This window comes from Amia ocellicauda, chromosome 3 (genome assembly GCF_036373705.1).
Source record: "Amia ocellicauda isolate fAmiCal2 chromosome 3, fAmiCal2.hap1, whole genome shotgun sequence".
Lineage (NCBI taxonomy): Eukaryota > Metazoa > Chordata > Actinopteri > Amiiformes > Amiidae > Amia > Amia ocellicauda.
Window position 1 is genome coordinate 8608708 of NC_089852.1, and position 17858 is coordinate 8626565.

A 17858-nucleotide genomic window follows, 5' to 3' on the forward strand; every position below is an offset into this window, starting at 1 on the left:
TTTTAACATCAATGCAAAATAGGTCAATTAAAAAAAAATAACAAACACTTTCAAGTACATATTAAGCAGCTTTCCAGTGTATCAACAGGTAAACTTCACCAGATCACAGGGTATGTCCTATAGGATGGTTGAGCTAGTTTCAAATCCAATCTATCCCATTATCTACTTTGGCCAACTATGCACAAACGCCCAATAACCACCAGTGTGACCTGATGGGGAAAACTGAGTAAGCTTTGGTCACAGGGCTAATTTGCCACTCAAAACCAAACAAATACACCAGAAGGTATAATAAAGGTATGTGAGCCACCACAGAAGAGGGGTTTGACAAAAGCCTGGATGAAGAAAGAAGAGAGAAATAATAATGTTAAGGTAAGAGTTGGCCATACAGCAGCAAATCTCCTGTATTGCGACACTGAAAATCCAAAGTTTTACCTGATAAAGAACAACATGCAGCCAATCCCCATGGAAACGGTTAAAATCCTCATCTGCCAGGAACACGTCTAAAATTAAACTTTCACTACTGACATGTCTATTAATATTCAATTTCACTGTCCAGCTTTCATTGACTGCATTATTCAAAGTGATTACTTAGTCTTTGTTTATTTGCATGCCTTTGAAATATTCAAAAACCTCCTTTAAAGAATTGTGAACAAATTTATCAAAGAGTGATTATCTGTTTTTATTGTTTCTTTCATAATGTAATATAGGTGAATGAATAAAAAGCTTTCTGGACTGAATCAGATTATGCATTAGTATTCTCTGGCATTTCTACCGCCTACATCGTGCAGGGCTGGAGAGTTTGGCATGTCACAAAAGATTTGTCAGCATTCATAGAAGACAATTTACACAGGAAAAAAAAATACTGAAAATGTATTGTTATAAACAATTACTGTGGAGAAGAAAAGAAAAAAAAAGGAAAAAGCCATAGCTCTTTTCCTGCTCGGCATTTGATAATGTGTGAGACGTGGATCAAATGACCCATCGTGCTCATTTGGTGTCCATTTTTAACATAAGATTAGTTAAAATGTTCTCAACAGAAGCTTGCCTTCTCTAATTAAACAAAAACAAAAACTACAGTGATGACTGGAAAATAACGTTTAATCTTTTTTTTTTTTTTTTCCCAAAGGTTTTGTTTTGCAGGGCGGCATTAATGTTTATTTTCTTCATGTGCAGGTGACATTGATGTGGATTGATCATTTGTATATTTGTAATGTTTCTTCAGCAAATTTAATCTTGGACCTACATATGGTGTGGATCACTAAGGTACAAATCAGAAACTGGTTGGTGTCAAATGAGACAGTGCTTATATATTACAATTTCAGAAACATTCTCATGACATTAGTACTATATTTTCAGTATAATTTTATTTTGACCCCTGGGATTGATACTTGAGATTTAAGTCTTATTCCTTTAACCAGTCATGTAGCAAAGATCAGTTATTTTGTTATAGATCCATTGGGAACAACTTGATTTTAGACTTCCAGAAAAACCATGGAGACGGATTTATTTAGCAGTAAATGTTGAGATTCCTCTCCATATTGTTCATAACTGTTAAACACTCCTGGATATATTTACCATGGTCACTTATACATTTCTGTCTTCAATACACTATCATTGGACTTCGGACAAATACACTGATCAGGCTTTTTCAGGTTTTTCAGTCATACATTTAATTAAAATGTAGACTGTCCCCTCCCCCAATCATGAAACTGAAGAAAACATGTTTAAAAACTTGTATTCAACTTTTCAGTATTCATGAAGATCTCTGCTGATAACAAAACACATTCTGTCCGAGTTTAAAACAAGATCTTGACTGAGCTAACAGCTTAAAGTTAGAGCCCTAGATCTATTTTTTAATAGGGAAAAAAACAGTTCTACTTTTATGAGAAAAGTAATTAGTCCTACTAGAACCCTATTTCCCTAACAGCCAGAGTGCTATTTTACAACATGTTCGTGTGCTGCTGGGCAATTCAATGAAGATGAAAACGGGATGAATTTGAAGGACATTACTGGCCATCTATGAGTAAGGATGAAATATGTAAAGCTAAACTATTTTAGGAACAAACAAACTCACATACAAAGGACAAAGCTATAAAGTATTTAATACAATTTAACAGAATGGGCAAGAGTAATAGCAAGGGCAAAAGTAGTTCAAAGGCTGAGAACTTAAAATAATAAAGAGGCCCTTCAGATTAGTCCTGAGGGAGGCACAGCAAGAAAGATACAGAAATGCAGCCAGCAGCCACAAGTAAAATCCTCCTTCAACAAGAAAAAATGTATTAAAAATTATTTACCTGACAATTCTCTTGTAGTATAACTCTGACACCTGTATATTATTTTTTAATCAGTTCACGAAACACAAACAGGCCACAAGTGATGAGAAACAGTGTCGGTTTCCCCTCCCCCCTCCACCACTTTGAAAGATGCTTTAATTAGACCATATTAAACACTTAACTCCACATTTAAATCCACCTAAAGGAATACAAAAAATTCAATGATGATAGGTTTCAATTCTCTGGCAAAGATCTGAAGGAGAATATTGATTGGTTTAAGAAATGCTTCTGCTCCATCAGATCACTTGCATTTGTTTGACACATTCATATGTGAAACCTCAAGAGATTTTGAGATTAGATACCCGCCCTCACACACACACTTTTAAATAATGGTCTAGAGAAAGTGAAAAGCATATATAAACAATATGGGTAAATATGTCTAATAAAATAAAAATGCTGAGTACTCTTCCATGTAAGTCTTTCTTGCGTAAGACATGTTTTACTTATCGGCTTAAGGTAAATTTAGTGCAAAGCGAATGACAATGTCATACTTTCTCTGTCTTTGAAAATACATCTGTATGATTTTGCCAGAGGTCAGAGATTTTTTTTTATGAATTATAAATGAAATCACACATCTGGCATTTTGCCAAGGTTTGGCTTCTTGCATGACTTGCAGTATAAATAATGGTTCCACTTTTGAAGGCACATCTTAGAAAAATATAATGGGAACTATGCAGAATCACCGACTGAGTTAAATGTTAATGATGCAGAAAGAACCCTTATAAAAATTATGTTGAATTTCCGATGAAAAAGTAATGTACAAGAGCGGTTTAAAACATATGTATGGATGAGATTTCAAAAAGAAAACTCCAGAGAAACTGTAACAATTCAGTCAGGGGGCCTATGCATTTCACATAAACATATACTAATCATATATACATATATATATATATAAATGAAAAAACTTCACCTGACACGTCAATACACAGAATGCATTGCAAACACATATATAAATAACTTTAAGCTTACTGCCTAACACTACAGAAGTTTGCACATTTCAAAATATCTTTTCTTGCAGTATTAATTAATCAAAAACACCAGAATTTGGCATTTTGGAAGGAAAATGTGAAGTGCATATTTATTGTAATACTATTTTCAAAAGCTTGTTCAGTTCATTAGATTTTATGTTGCTTTGCTTTCTGTATTACAATTTTGCAGCAAAATATATATTTTTTATAGTGTACCATGGTGTACCTTCATTTACTTTTCCTTAGATGTGAGTTAACTGTTCAAGCTTACTGTAAAAGTCTTCTGTTCATATAAATTAACCTTTTTCATAATCTCTACTACTTACAAACTGACAGCATTCTTAAAGATGCCATGCTGATCAAACACTAAAATACTGCTACATGGCAAACAATGCAGAGCACACTTAATTGTGAGATTCATACATCAACACTGGCTATTCTTACATTTGATTAAGTTAACTATGAAGTAATTGAAGCTATAATACAACAATTTTTTTCCATTAATTAGATTTTATTGCTGCCATTGTGGATCACAACAAGAGCAGATTTAAATATTGATTCTCGGGAGCAGTCAATTTCCTAGAATAGCTGTCTGCCTACACAACTGTAAAGCTCAGAACAGGTGCAGTGCGTTACTAACACATTGAAGTTTTTCTGCCACCGGCTATGCTGCATGCTACTGAACTACATTCAGCTACAGTGGCAGGTGTAGAAAAAACAAAAACTAGGAAACAGGTTTCTCATTCCTTTTAGCATTCTTAGTCAATTGTTCAGTGAACTTTCAGAGCATGTTATGTGATCTGCTTAGTTACAATGTGGACTGTGACACAGACTGTATCCAATTAGCATATTTTGTGCCAGAACTTTGCACAAACATCTTCCAAAACACAAACTAGTGCACTAGTCCTCTGCGTCAGTGCCTGTGAATGCAGTAACACAATGCTACAGGATGACATTTCTTGCAAGAGCTGTCAGTGCTCCTGGGTCTTTTCTATGCAGGCAAACCTGTAAAGTACACATCATACTGAGCTGGGAGTAGTGGATTCTAAAGCAGCTGAGGCTTGACAGCTTGACTTCAGTCTCCTTTTCTAGATTATGAAAATAATGCTGATAGAAGCCAAGGTTTACATTCATTTTCAGACTGAACATTTCAGTCAATGATGAGCCTGAAGAAACGTTGCAGCCAAAATAACAGATAAATAAATAATAAAAAAAGTTTAAATCCTATGACTTAACATGAACATGACACAGCACTGTTATGTCAAGTGAACTAATACACACTCACAGCAAAAATTAGACCCAGGATAAAATGAATGTGGCTTCCAGCACAATCATTTCCCATTAATTATTTAGGCAGAACTGCTGAACATTATGCAGTTCACAAACTTAATGACTGTAGTTCACTGAATAGGTCAAATATAATTAGATGTTGCATCTAACTGGCTGTAAAGAGCCATTTGTTCAACTGTAATTGCCCAAAATGATAGAGTAATGTACTATGGAGAAGAAGAAGAAAAAATACATCTAACAGATTATTCATTGTAAAATTAAGATTGTTGGAAACTATTTCTTCCATTAATTAAAGAATGCATCCCATTTAAGAGTCATTTTATAAAATTACAAGTCAGGCTTATCTTACTCATATGGTAGTGTGTTACTGTATGACAACCTTTGTCATTTTGTGAGTATGGAGGTAAAATGACTCAGTGGATTAAACTTTTAAGTGCATTTACATCTTGCAACTTTATTCTGGCGAGAAACATTTAGCCAATTTTCAAATGAATTTGACGACCACAGAAATGTGCATCCACAATGAAATTCCAGCAGTAGTAACTCACAGGTACTTTCTTCTTCATAAAATTTGTGCTACAAAAATAAAAAGACAAAGACAGTATAACATTGCTGTCCACATTAAACTGGAGACACAAGTGTAACATGAAACAGACATGAGGTTGTCAAATAGGTGAAGGAGTCATGCCTGAATACTTAGAGGAGGTTAGACAGCAGGGCAATCCCTTCAGGTGTGTGATAAAGATATGACAGCAAGAGACCTTGCTCCTGACAGCCGACAAAACCGAAAGCAAGGGCACGATTTGTGAATTATTTAATACATACTTGACCAGGCAGGGGGACCCAGGAGAGATCGCGTCAGCTGGTTTTCTGATCCTCTTTCTCTAGAGGTGAATGTGAACAGACTGGATGACAGACTACAGCAACCTCATTGATGAAAATGTTTTTCAATTCACAAAACTAAAAAGGCCTAGCAGTCATTATACATCTGTAATAATGGAAGAGGAGTATTTAATATCTTACTATTAAACAAAAAACGTCCTTTACCTTTGCTTTTATATGTGTTTAATGACTAGGCAGCTCATAGACTTAATCATTATAAGTGCTGGACACAACAGTTTTTAAAGAATAACTAAGCATTGCATTGTTACATGTTTTTTGTATTTTTAGAATATACATAGAAATAGAGAAAGAGAGAGAATATAAACCTCAACTAAGTTAGATCCCGGTTTATTGAAAGCTACCTAGTAATAATATATAGGTGGCTACCCAGCTATATAATTATTCATTCATGTTGGTGTAACAAAGAAACAAGGTAAGCGTATGGATGTTTCTGTACAGACAGTAACCCCCCCACAAGTTGTTCTGTATTTCTGCTTTGGAAATATCATTCTCAAGTTAAAAAACAAATGGGCCCTACTTTTAGACACTGTTATCAGAGAAAATCTATTTGAAAACCAGACTGTTCTGGTACCATTTATTTTCAGGAATCAATAGTTTGGTTACTTTAATCATAATGTTGAGGCTTTTTGTTGAGGCAAATGTTTTACATCACTGGTTTGAATTGATTCTGGTTATTTTTAGACTTTATGTAAATAACATACATCAGTAACCCCAGGGAACAATAACAGCTATGTGCCTAATTTATCCCATGGTGGTTGAATGTAGACTATTCCAAGAAGTTAAGGATTCACTCAAGTCAGTGTTCACTTCCATTTCTGTCCAGATCTTGGCACAAATCTGAAGAAAATGTGGAACAGCTGTAAAAGAAAATATTTCCTCTAACAGACAGAGCGGAATAAAGCAAGTAAAGCTCTTGAATGAAGATTTACAGTTCATATTTACGAGCAATGAGGCCACTGCTCTATAAATGCTTTATCATACAGCTTTTATCGGGGGTCCTTGTCCCTTTTGGATAGAAAAAGTGTTACAATCACAAACAAAATCTTTATTTGGACACATTGATATTGACATGAACATCTGTCTCTTGGTAGAACCTGTTAGTGTACCTTCTTATACCTGTACATAATGAATCATTAGTAAATGAAATATGCATAAAATGTAAATTTGACAAAGGAACTGCATCTAATAATTCATACTTTGTATTTTTTGTAATTACAATCAGCAATGAAAAACGTTTTGCAATAGGGTAGTTTTTAATGCTTCTCATTATATTCATAAAAACAAAAACACTCCCACCTTTCTCTAAAACAAGGCTACCCCTCCACTACAAATCAGAATCCATTTATTTGAATGTGCTCAAATTCTTCACAATAATAAAAGTGTACTCCTCTGACAACCTAATCTTCGAATTCATATATAATTTTCTGAACCTACATTTTGAGAACTACCAAATAAAGTGCATTCAACCTGGATTGGTTATATTGGTCAAGATATTCTAGAAGAAGCTGGCCAAGAAAAGCTGGCAGAAGACCACGATGGATATATTATGCAAAAATGTAACATTCGATTTTTATTTGGATTTCATGTAATGGACATACACAAAACAGTCCAAATTGGTGAAGTGAAATGAAAAAAATTACTTGTTTTAAAAAATTATAAAAAATAAAAACGTAAAAGTGGTGCGTGCATATCTATTCACCCCCTTTGCTATGAAACCCCTAAATAAGATCTGGTGCAACCAATTACCTTCAGAAGTCACACAATTTGTTAAATAAAGTCCACCTGTGTGCAATCTAAGTGTCACATGATCTGTCACATGATCTCAGTATATATACACTTGTTCTTAAATGCCCCAGAGTCTGCAACACCACTGAGCAAGCGGCACCACCAAGCAAGTGGCACCATGAAGACCAAGGAGCTCTCCAAACAGGTCAGGGACAAAGTTGTGGAGAAGAACAGATCAGGGTTGGGTTATAAAAACATATCTGAAACTTTGAACACCCCACGGAGCACCATTAAATCCATTATTAAAAAATGGAAAGAATATGGCACCACAACAAACCTGCCAAGAGAGGGCCACCCACCAAAACTCACGGACCAGGCAAGGAGGGCATTAATCAGAGAGGCAACAAAGAGACCAAAGATAATCCTGAAGGAGCTGCAAAGCTCCACAGCAGAGATTGGAGTATCTGTCCATAGGATCACTTTAAGCCGTACACTCTACAGAGCTGGGCTTTATGGAAGAGTGGCCAGAAAAAAGCCATTGCTTAAATAAACAAATAAACATGTTTGCTGTTCACCAAAAGGCAGGTGGGAGACTCCCCAAACATATGGAAGAAGGTATTCTGTTCAGATGAGATTAAAATTGAGGTTTTTGGCCATCAAGGAAAATGCGCTATGTCTGGCGCAAACCCAACACCTCTCATCACCCCGAGAACACCATCCACCACCATGCTATGGGGATGTTATTCATCAGCAGGGGCTGGGAAACTGGTCAGAATTGAAGGAATGATGGATGGCGCTAAATACAGGGAAATTCTTGAGGGAAACCTGTTTCAGTCTTCCAAAGATTTGAGAGTGGGATGGAGGTTCACCTTCCAGCAGGACAATGACCCTAAGCATACTGCTAATGCAACGCTCAAGTGATTTAAGGGGAAACATTTAAATGTCTTGGAGTGGCCTAATCAAAGCCCAGACCTCAATCCAATTGAGAATCTGTGGTTTGACTTAAAGATTGCTGTACACCAGCGGAACCCATCCAACTTGAATGAGCTGGAGCAGTTTTGCCTTGAAGAATGGGCAAAAATCCCAGTGGCTAGATGTGCCAAGCTTATACAGACGTACCCCAAGAGACTTGCAGCTGTAAGTTCTGCAAAAGGTGGCTCTACAAAGTATTGACTTTGGGGGGGTGAATAGTTATGCACGCTCAAGTTTTCGTTTTTTTTTTGTCTTATTTCTTGTTTGTTTCACAATAAAACAAATTTTGCATCTTCAAAGTGGTAGGCATGTTGTGTAAATCAAATGATACAAACCCCAAAAAAATCAATTTTAATTCCAGGTTGTAAGGCAACAAAATAGGAAAAATGCCAAGGGGGGTGAATACTTTCACAAGGCACTGTCTCTCTTTATTAAAAAGGAAAAGTCTGGGGTCTTAATCTCAACAGGCAAGGAGATGTGATCCTGCCAATATAGTTAAAGTTCTCTTCAGAACAAAGATCTTTATAACTTCAGTGACTACAGGGATATCAGCACGTGAGGGAAATGATAGGTCGACTGCCTTTTACCCCATGCTCATCTCATAATTAGGATTTTCACATCACAGATTTATAAGAAACTCCAAAGGATAGTGATTTCATATACCATGCACTCACTTGCACATTGCGCTCATCGACAGCCCCAGGAGAAATGGGGTTTACTATATCAATTCCACAATAAATATTTAAAACTAATAAAATGCCAGCAAGTGTTGGTCGTTCATAGGAGACTTCTGATGAAGATTGAGAAGCCCATGGATTTGGGGGGGGGGGAAAGCCCCAGGGAGGCTCTGGTATTTGAACTACAGTCCCGAGGGCACTTTCCTTGCTTAATATAACATAAATACACTGCATACCAGAACAAGCCCCGCTTCCTCTCAGTGGGAAAAGGGATTACAGAGTCTGAGGTGGAATTCACTTCATTGCCTCTTTACTGCCATGTGCCCCTTGAGCTTTACTGAATGATACATTCACACAGGTCTGGAAAACTGCTGAGGTAACCCAATACAAAGGCATGCAATGCAAACAATTGCAATTAATCAACTATGAAGACTGTTCAGTGAAGACCAATGGTCATTCCCATACATTGCCACTACTATAACCATGGCATAATTCTGGTGGTAAAAATCATAGGTGGGAACACAAAGTTTACATACAATAAATTAATTCCTATATAAACTATTCTACAGTACATCTTTACATTAGGGAATCCTAAGTAACGTTTGAGAGGGGACCAGTTTCTACAGTTGTCCCTGACAAGATTTGCTGATAGTTTGTGCTCTTTAAATAGACCTATTTAAAACATTTCAATTATGAGGGAAGTGTACATATGTTTTCTTGTACATTCAAATAAATCAATACCCTGCACTTCCAGAAGGACCTTTTCTGTCACAGTCTCGGGTTATTGACTGACAGCTGGCATTGACGACTGAGAAAAGAACCATTACACACTTCTGACCCTCTCATCCCCTCTTTTACCTCTTCCTTTCTCTGTTATCCTCTCCTGGATGAACACAAATAATCTCAAGCTTAACCTTTCCAAGTCTGATATCCTCTTTTTTTCCCTCCTCCTTGCCTTCTTCTGATCTTCCCATTTCAAATCCACTGAAGTCCAAACTCTCCCCCTCTTCTTCTGTGAGGAATCTTGGAGTCACTCTTGACCCCACTCTGTCCTATTCCCAGCACATCTCCACACTGACACACACTTGCCAATTCCTCCTGAGTAGCATACGCATCCTTTCCTCACCAAATACTCAACTCATCCAGCTGCTCCTCCAGACCCTGATTCTTTTCTGCCTGGTTTACTGCAACTCCCTCCTGGCTGACCTGCCTGAATCTGTTACCCACCTGCTCCAGTTCACCCAGAACTCGTCTGCCCATCTGGTGTTCTCTCTGCCTTGATAAACACATGCTACTCCACTACTCTATTCCCTCCTCTAATAGTTAATTGGTAATTACATAAAGAAAGGTTGTCATGTTTACATTAGCTATAAAAGACTGATTATATTTCAAAACAGAATTCCTATTTTTTTGATTCCCTGTTCTGTTTTCAATTAAGTTCACTACTTGTTAATTTTATAGTCACACCACTAATACACTACTATAAAAGAGAAAAATTCCAACACCTACAGGATGTGAAAGTATTTAGGGGGTTTAAAAATAACCTACATTAATTTAACTAAGCCCCCAGTTTGTTTGTTTATTTTTCTTCTACAGACAATTTTGTTAGACATGTTGTGCATGGGTTTTAGCTTGTTCTGACAACCTACTGTGGAATGAGACCTATTAATCAATCATTCAGTTCTAGAATCATGGGAAAAAAGGGTTCTCTCCCACATATTGCTGCAGAATCCCATTTACACTTATTAGTATATTTTCACCATTTGTTTTTCTTTCTAGAGAATAATTTAATGCAGGTGACATGATAAACTGCACAGCAGGATGTTTTTTTGGACACTAGGCAGGAATTCATAACACATTCAAATCACCCATCAATTACAGATTAGAAATTAAGTAACTGATGGTAGCTTGCTGGCAATTGATGGTCAAAGGCTTTTTACTTCCACTCAATAGGGACTTGCCATCAAGTACTAGATTTGTCATTTGCAATTGGCATGGCAAGTTGACACTACAATTCAATCCAGACCTGTCTGAACTGTCTTTGAAGTGTACCGTGCTGAAACGTTGGTATCGGTAATCTCAGAAGTACCATTTAAAGAAATAAATTAACCTAAACAAAACGTTATTGGAAAAAAGGTTGAGATGATATCTCAGTGTGGCATATGTTCAAGTGAAATGTGTTCAGTTAAACTGTCAGATATGTTAAATGAATACCCTCGTTTAGTATCATTTTATAATAAATACCTCAAATGGATCAGTAATCACCTTGGTATAATTTTGTGAATAGTGCAGAAGGAGTAGATGTTTAGAAACAATAGTTAACAAACAATTACTCTAAAAACGGTTTGAAATTCATATAGATCTCAGACTTGAATTTTAAGAGCTCTACCATTCAATAATTGGCAATCCAGATTCTGAATAAATTCCCGGAATTAGTGAAGTAATATTTTGATGCCGCTTTAACAACATTCAAATTGCCGTTATTGTTTATCATTGAGCCCATATTAAATCATTATAGAGTAAAGTTGTACAGTATAATCTTCATATTTGGTGATCAACCTCAGCCCTCCTGGGTAGGGGTTATTTCCACTTGATTTAAGATAACTATAGAACTCTGTGCTTCTATCCAGTTACAAATGTAAAAGTGTATTGAGATTTTTTTAAATACACAGATTAATATGTAACAACAATTAACATATAAAAACATTTTTCACCAAGTTAAGATGAACTTTATGGTCCATGATTATCACATTTCATTACACATATGTGGATATCAAGTTAACCAAGTACTATTCCTTAACATTTTGGTTTAGAGGAATTACCTCAGAGGAATGACATTAAGGGATGCTGCAAGCTGGACTGTCAGCTACAAGGCTGGAACAATAGATCTTCTGCTTCCACATTATTTTTATAAAAATGTATGAGCCTTTCCAACAGATAGGCGGTAACTACTACCCATGTCACCCCACAAAACACATATGCTAAGTGTAGTGGACGTGTGATAGCAGAGAGCCGTGCATCTTACCATCCCTGGACACCTCTCCGTGTCTTTAAGAGAGCTGATAATGAGCAGTGATGCCTCCTTGATGACTGGGTAGGTGTTATTACTTTACAGATTACATTATTCCCAACCTTATAGTCATATAGTCCTTCAGTGTCAGATCCTAGTGCTTTCCTGGACTGACATATCATATAACAGCACTCCAATTGAATAACCCTTAGAAAAAACCTGAAAGGTTCACTTCCTGCCATAGTATCTTCAGCAGCTACATGATGTTCATTACACTCACTGGACCTGTGGTAGCACTGTGCAGCGTTATTGCTACTAATGACCATCACTTCATCACAGCATCAGTAGATTTGAACTTCTTCAACGAATATGGTGTGTTACTAAAACTGCATAGCTAAACATATGTTATTTTATTACAATAAAGATAAGCTTTCCAGAGATGCTTTCACTTACATTTTTTGATGATTCCACAATTCTGGGGCATTCTTCATTAGAACCTGAATAAAACACAATAATAATAATTGACATTAATCAGTTATTGTAGTAATATAAATGCAGCACTTTAAAAATCAAGTAAAAAAAAAAACTAAATGCAGAAAACCCACTTTGTTGGATGATCAAGTATTAAAATGGACTCTAAATAAAAGCAAATTAAATGTTAAATATCAGGGACTATTCTGTGTGCTGTGTGTGTATTGATCACAGATTTGTACAGCTTCTGATTAATCAGAATCCAGTCAGTTTGAATAATAGGGATAATTTATACATGGTGTACAGTATCAGTAACAGTTATCTCTATTGGGATTTAAGGTCCTTTGAAACTTGAAACATGTTTTCATTATGGATGACAGACGGTAAGAAACTTGTGAAGCCCTCCAGCCGAGGTCTGTTGCTTTCATGGTGGAAAACCACCCTATGAAGAGGAATATAAATCCATTAAAATGAGCTGCTCACCTGAGAGACTTCCTGCTGCCCAGCAGCACAGTGTAAGTGTTTGAAAAATGACTGCCTTGGTTTCCTTGTAATCCCTATGGTAACCTTCTGACTAATGTTAGCAAGAGAGCAGGCATAGTAATCAGAAACAAAAAAAGAATGATCAAAGGCTACATAAAAAAGGTTGTGTTTTTTATGTTAATTTTGCATAAACAGGATTCCTGTGGTGTCCTGTGAATGGCAGGAAGTTGAAGTATTGCAAGAACCATTAATTTAATTATTTCCAAATGTCAGATTATGAGGGGTTACCGTTTTTTATCTCGCATGTTTTACTCAAATTAGAATATCACACTATACAATTTTACAGTTGCACGTGTTTGCATCACCAATGCCTTTAATTTCTGGATTTGCCACAATAATGAATAAAGAGGAATCACACAGTCATTCACATTTAAACATGCACATGAAAAAAGATTCACTTTGGTTTCCTGTTGAGCATGGACAGAAGTCTGGGCACATTATATATTGTATTATTAGCTGCAGCAGTAGCAGCTTGGAGTCAGGCAGTCTAACAAAGCAAGCACTTTTTTATATTGATTACAACACATTTTATGCTTCTGTCTGAAAAGAAATGATAAAAGATTATGCAGGGTATTTTTGTGTGCAGAAAATTATAAGAATTAAATTTATATTCAGGATTATTTTGGGTTTTGCAGTAGTGCTCTAATTGATTTTCTTGTGGAATTGTAGCAAGGGAATAGACATTTGCCTTTAACTTTATTGGCTTCTTTGCCATTTACTTATTAAATCTCGATAAAGAAAGTGTAGCAATCGTGTTCCTGTCATGGCTTCCATTGACCTCTTTTCACAGCAGCAGATAAAACAGTACAAAGAATATGGTTTGTTTTACAGTTACTAATTGATATGATCTGGGAATGGAAACTGCACAAGCACAAGTATTAGAATTCTATATAGCCTACATCTGTAAAAAATGTTCATTGACCTTGAAGGCCCTCCTGTTGAAAACTAACCAACAGAGCAGAAAGAAGTCAATTTAACAACATTATACAATTTTAAACACCAACAGGAAAATATCACACCTAAAACACTGTATCAGGCAGCGATTTCTACTGCATATAAGGATCAGTCTGTATATGATCTTCAGCCTAATGACATAAAATATTCACTTTCATGACAGATAAACAGATGGATGGATGGAAAGACTGATGTCACTGATCTGACTGATCAGTGAAGAGTGCAAGCTGCCCAAATCCAGAATCCCTAAGAGTGAAAATAAACACTTCCATCCAAGAATAGTTGGATGTTTGGGTAAAGGAAGTAATTAAGAATGATATCAAGCTGTTCTGTGCAGAGTTTTTACAAGCTATTCTCTAGAGCAACATATTAGATGCATGCATTTTCACAGTCTTTTTAGCAGTTCTCCCATGCCGTGCTATTTCTTTTTTCTCTGCATCAATAAGATTTCCATAGATGTATAATATATTGTAGCACCGTCTGCCGGCACAGTCCAGCACTAGAGGCTGCAACAAGCAGTCCTAGTCAGGCCAAGGGATTATGGGGGCGGCCTTATGCATTTCGAATGGACTTTGTAGACAGAGGAGTGGCCAGTGGCCTATGTAAATAGTTGTTGTGTGGGTCACTCCCTTCCGCCTCTGCCTCTGTCTCAGTGTTCAGGCAGCAGTCCCTATAATGAGTAAGTGCTTGAATTATGGATAAAAGTATTGAGTATTTTTGTTGTTTCTGTTGTCTGTGCTTCTTATCCTCTTGCAATTATGATTGCTACACACTATATCATCTCGGTAATAGGCAGTTTTCACTGTGGTGACCTAATTGGTGTGCATAATCTTATTACAGGAACAAGCATTTAGCAGAAATCAGGCTAGAGGCCTAAGTATTGCTCTTCCAAAACTTCCAAAAAAAGAATATACAATAGATCTCATCCTCTCTAACTACTCCTAGTGTGAGTGGAAACTGTAGCTGCCAAGTCTTCAGCTATGAAGTTCCCTAATTACAGAACTCCCTCCAAATTATATGAGAGTCTGAATCTCTATTGGTTTTATATTTACAAAGTCAGTTCTAGTCTCAAGGTTATATCATATACATCGTTGGTGTTGTAGCAGCAACATTTGTCTTGCTAATCATTGTAATAAACAGCATCACTTACCTACACTTACCATAATAGACTGAAGAATCTAAATCTAAATTAAATAGGAAAAGCATGGGCAATTATTCAAAAGTATACACAACAAAACTCAGTAACTTGAAATGTGTTATTTCTGATATTAATAACAATTTCACAGATGGCATCAACAAAAATAATAACAATTATGTTATACTTCTCAGCCAAGTAATTATCCTTTACAAAATCAGAGAAGAAAAGCCTTTAAAGCTTAAACTGTCTAAAGTTACATTTAGTACTTTGCTTGTCATTTTAAAAATGCATACCTGTCAATCATACTCAGTATTATTTTTCTAAGACTGCTATTAATTTAATACATTGTATAGGTTCCACTACACATTGGCATTATTATTCTGCCATATTTTTACATATATATATTTTTTAGTTTCATAAAATGCAATACAATATAATACAGTTTATTATTAAGCTTTTATTTTATGGCACTTGAAAGAAATTCCCATTCAAAAACCTCAATGTTAAGGAAACCGTGAACGATTGTACAGATTATAAATTTCTTAAATTACAGTATGTGTATAATTACTATTATAATGGATAGTTTCCAGGAGTTATTTATGAAATAATAACATTAAATGTTGTACACTTTATGCTATCCATGTTTAGTGATATTTGTGTATCATTTGATTACAGTGTCTAATCTAACTGACTTGCATGTGCAGAAAGAAATACTAGAAAAATAAAAATTACAGTCTACTGTGACTATGCTGTAAATTTGATTCCTTATCCAAAAAATCCTTCCAGTTAACTGCAGAATACATTTATTTGTGAGCTTCAAATATATTACCTTTCTATTACAATACAAATAAAATACATAGCACATAAAATATTATATGTGCCACTGTGTACTTGGTATTTTACTGTTTGATGCACGGTTGTTTCAGATTCTTGTACAAATACAAATACCGTACCTTATATTTAATCTGAAATGCCGTTGAACTATGACTTGATTACATACAAGCACTTTAACAGCTATTGTTAAGTTATTGCAACTGTATTATACAAACTTTTATGGTCTTCTGTATTCTAGCGAATTGTTACTTTTTTAAACGTAAATATCTATGCTCTTTAAATGAATAATGAAAATGTGATTGTTTAGATAGATACCAATACCATTAATTTCATTTTTATTTGTCAAACACACTACCACCTTCATTTTAAATTCCTAGATGTGATGTAATCTGTAAAGTACTATGTAAACACGGTTAGTCAAATACTTTAACTATGCTTGATGAACAAATCTATAGTAATTTGCCCAGTAACAGTATAAGACACTATTCCCAGAATCAATCTGAAACAGCGGAAAACATAAAGATCCTTAACACGAGGACAATTTGAAAACTATTTCACAGCTGTCTTTTCAGTTAACACATAAGTAGATAATATGTCACAGTAATGTAAGAGAATATTATGACACATAAATCAACGTTTGTACTTGTTCAAAATAACGGATGAAGGGGGGTGGGGGAGCTGTTGGGCAGCATCACGCTTGCAGCATCTCGAAGCAGAGACAGTTGTATGGCTCTGTGCAGCATTAATCACGGAAAGGGCAAATTATTTGAGTGGCTTTAAAAAGGCCATGGATCCTCTGCAAGCAGCAAGTCCCTTCTAATTAGGGGCTATATTGACTGATGTCCAAAAGATGATCTCTTCTGTGTTCCTGAAATGCTGACTTTAGCAAAATACATCAACCACTAAGCACAAATCCTGTCACAAGTGGGTCATGGCTGATAGGGTCTATGGACTAGGTTGTAACATGAAAACCTTCTACAGAGCTTACAATACACTACAGAAACATTAGGGATAGGAGAAAAAAACCTCACTTTCACCAGAACATTGCAGTATCGGCTCGAACCAGCATAGCATGAGGTTTCATATAAGTGAGGCTACACAACGTAACAATGTACATGCAACTGAAGATCAAAGGCAGAAGTCAGTTAATCTCAATAAAATAATATAAATGAATAAACTTAACCTTCCATGGAAACAGGTTGTCTATTTAATTATTTAAGTTAAATGTTACATGAACTGTATTGAGCACAAACTTTATTTAGCTGTAGAATTGCTTTTGGGGATTCCAAGGATTTGACAAGTCAGACAAATACCAGATCATTCACACTGTAGAAACATGTTTCTTACATTAAATTTTAATTTGAGTAAATAATGAATAGCCGTAGCTTGATACCACAGAACACATTAACTGACAGCTGTATGACTCCAGTATAAAGCAGTAGAAGCTGAGGTGTAAAAGAAAAGCTAGCAGGAGAGCTTTATTCTGTCCATGTCCCTGAATATAAAACCACAGAATATTTTGCATTTTAAACACAAAGATAGTTTCCACCAGGACTAACCCCATTTTAAATTAGATGGAAACAAATATATATTTTCCAAGTAAGTTTAGAAAGCATCACAATAAACATTTAAAATAAATGAAGACGTGTTCTGTTTTTTTAAACAGTGATCAACATAAAGGCAAATCCCATGGATAAAAACTGTCAGGTAGAATCAACAGAGTATAGGAACCATTATGGGTGATGTCTTTAATCATGAGCACTAAGGGTAATTGTGGATAGGATTTGTGGAAAACCAGCATGACAAGACAAATTATGTCACACCATAACTCAAGGATACTACTAAACAGAAATGTGGTAGTGAAGCTTTTAACTGGAGATGATACAATATTGTTCTAAGGAACATGGGAACAGGAGTCACCATGGCAAGCATATCATTGGTATAAGATACACCATCTATCAAGTTTTATTGTTTCTACAAAAACCTAGCTCTACTTTTCCAGAAGGTTTATGGGGTATGTTTTTCCTAATTGCCTGCTGA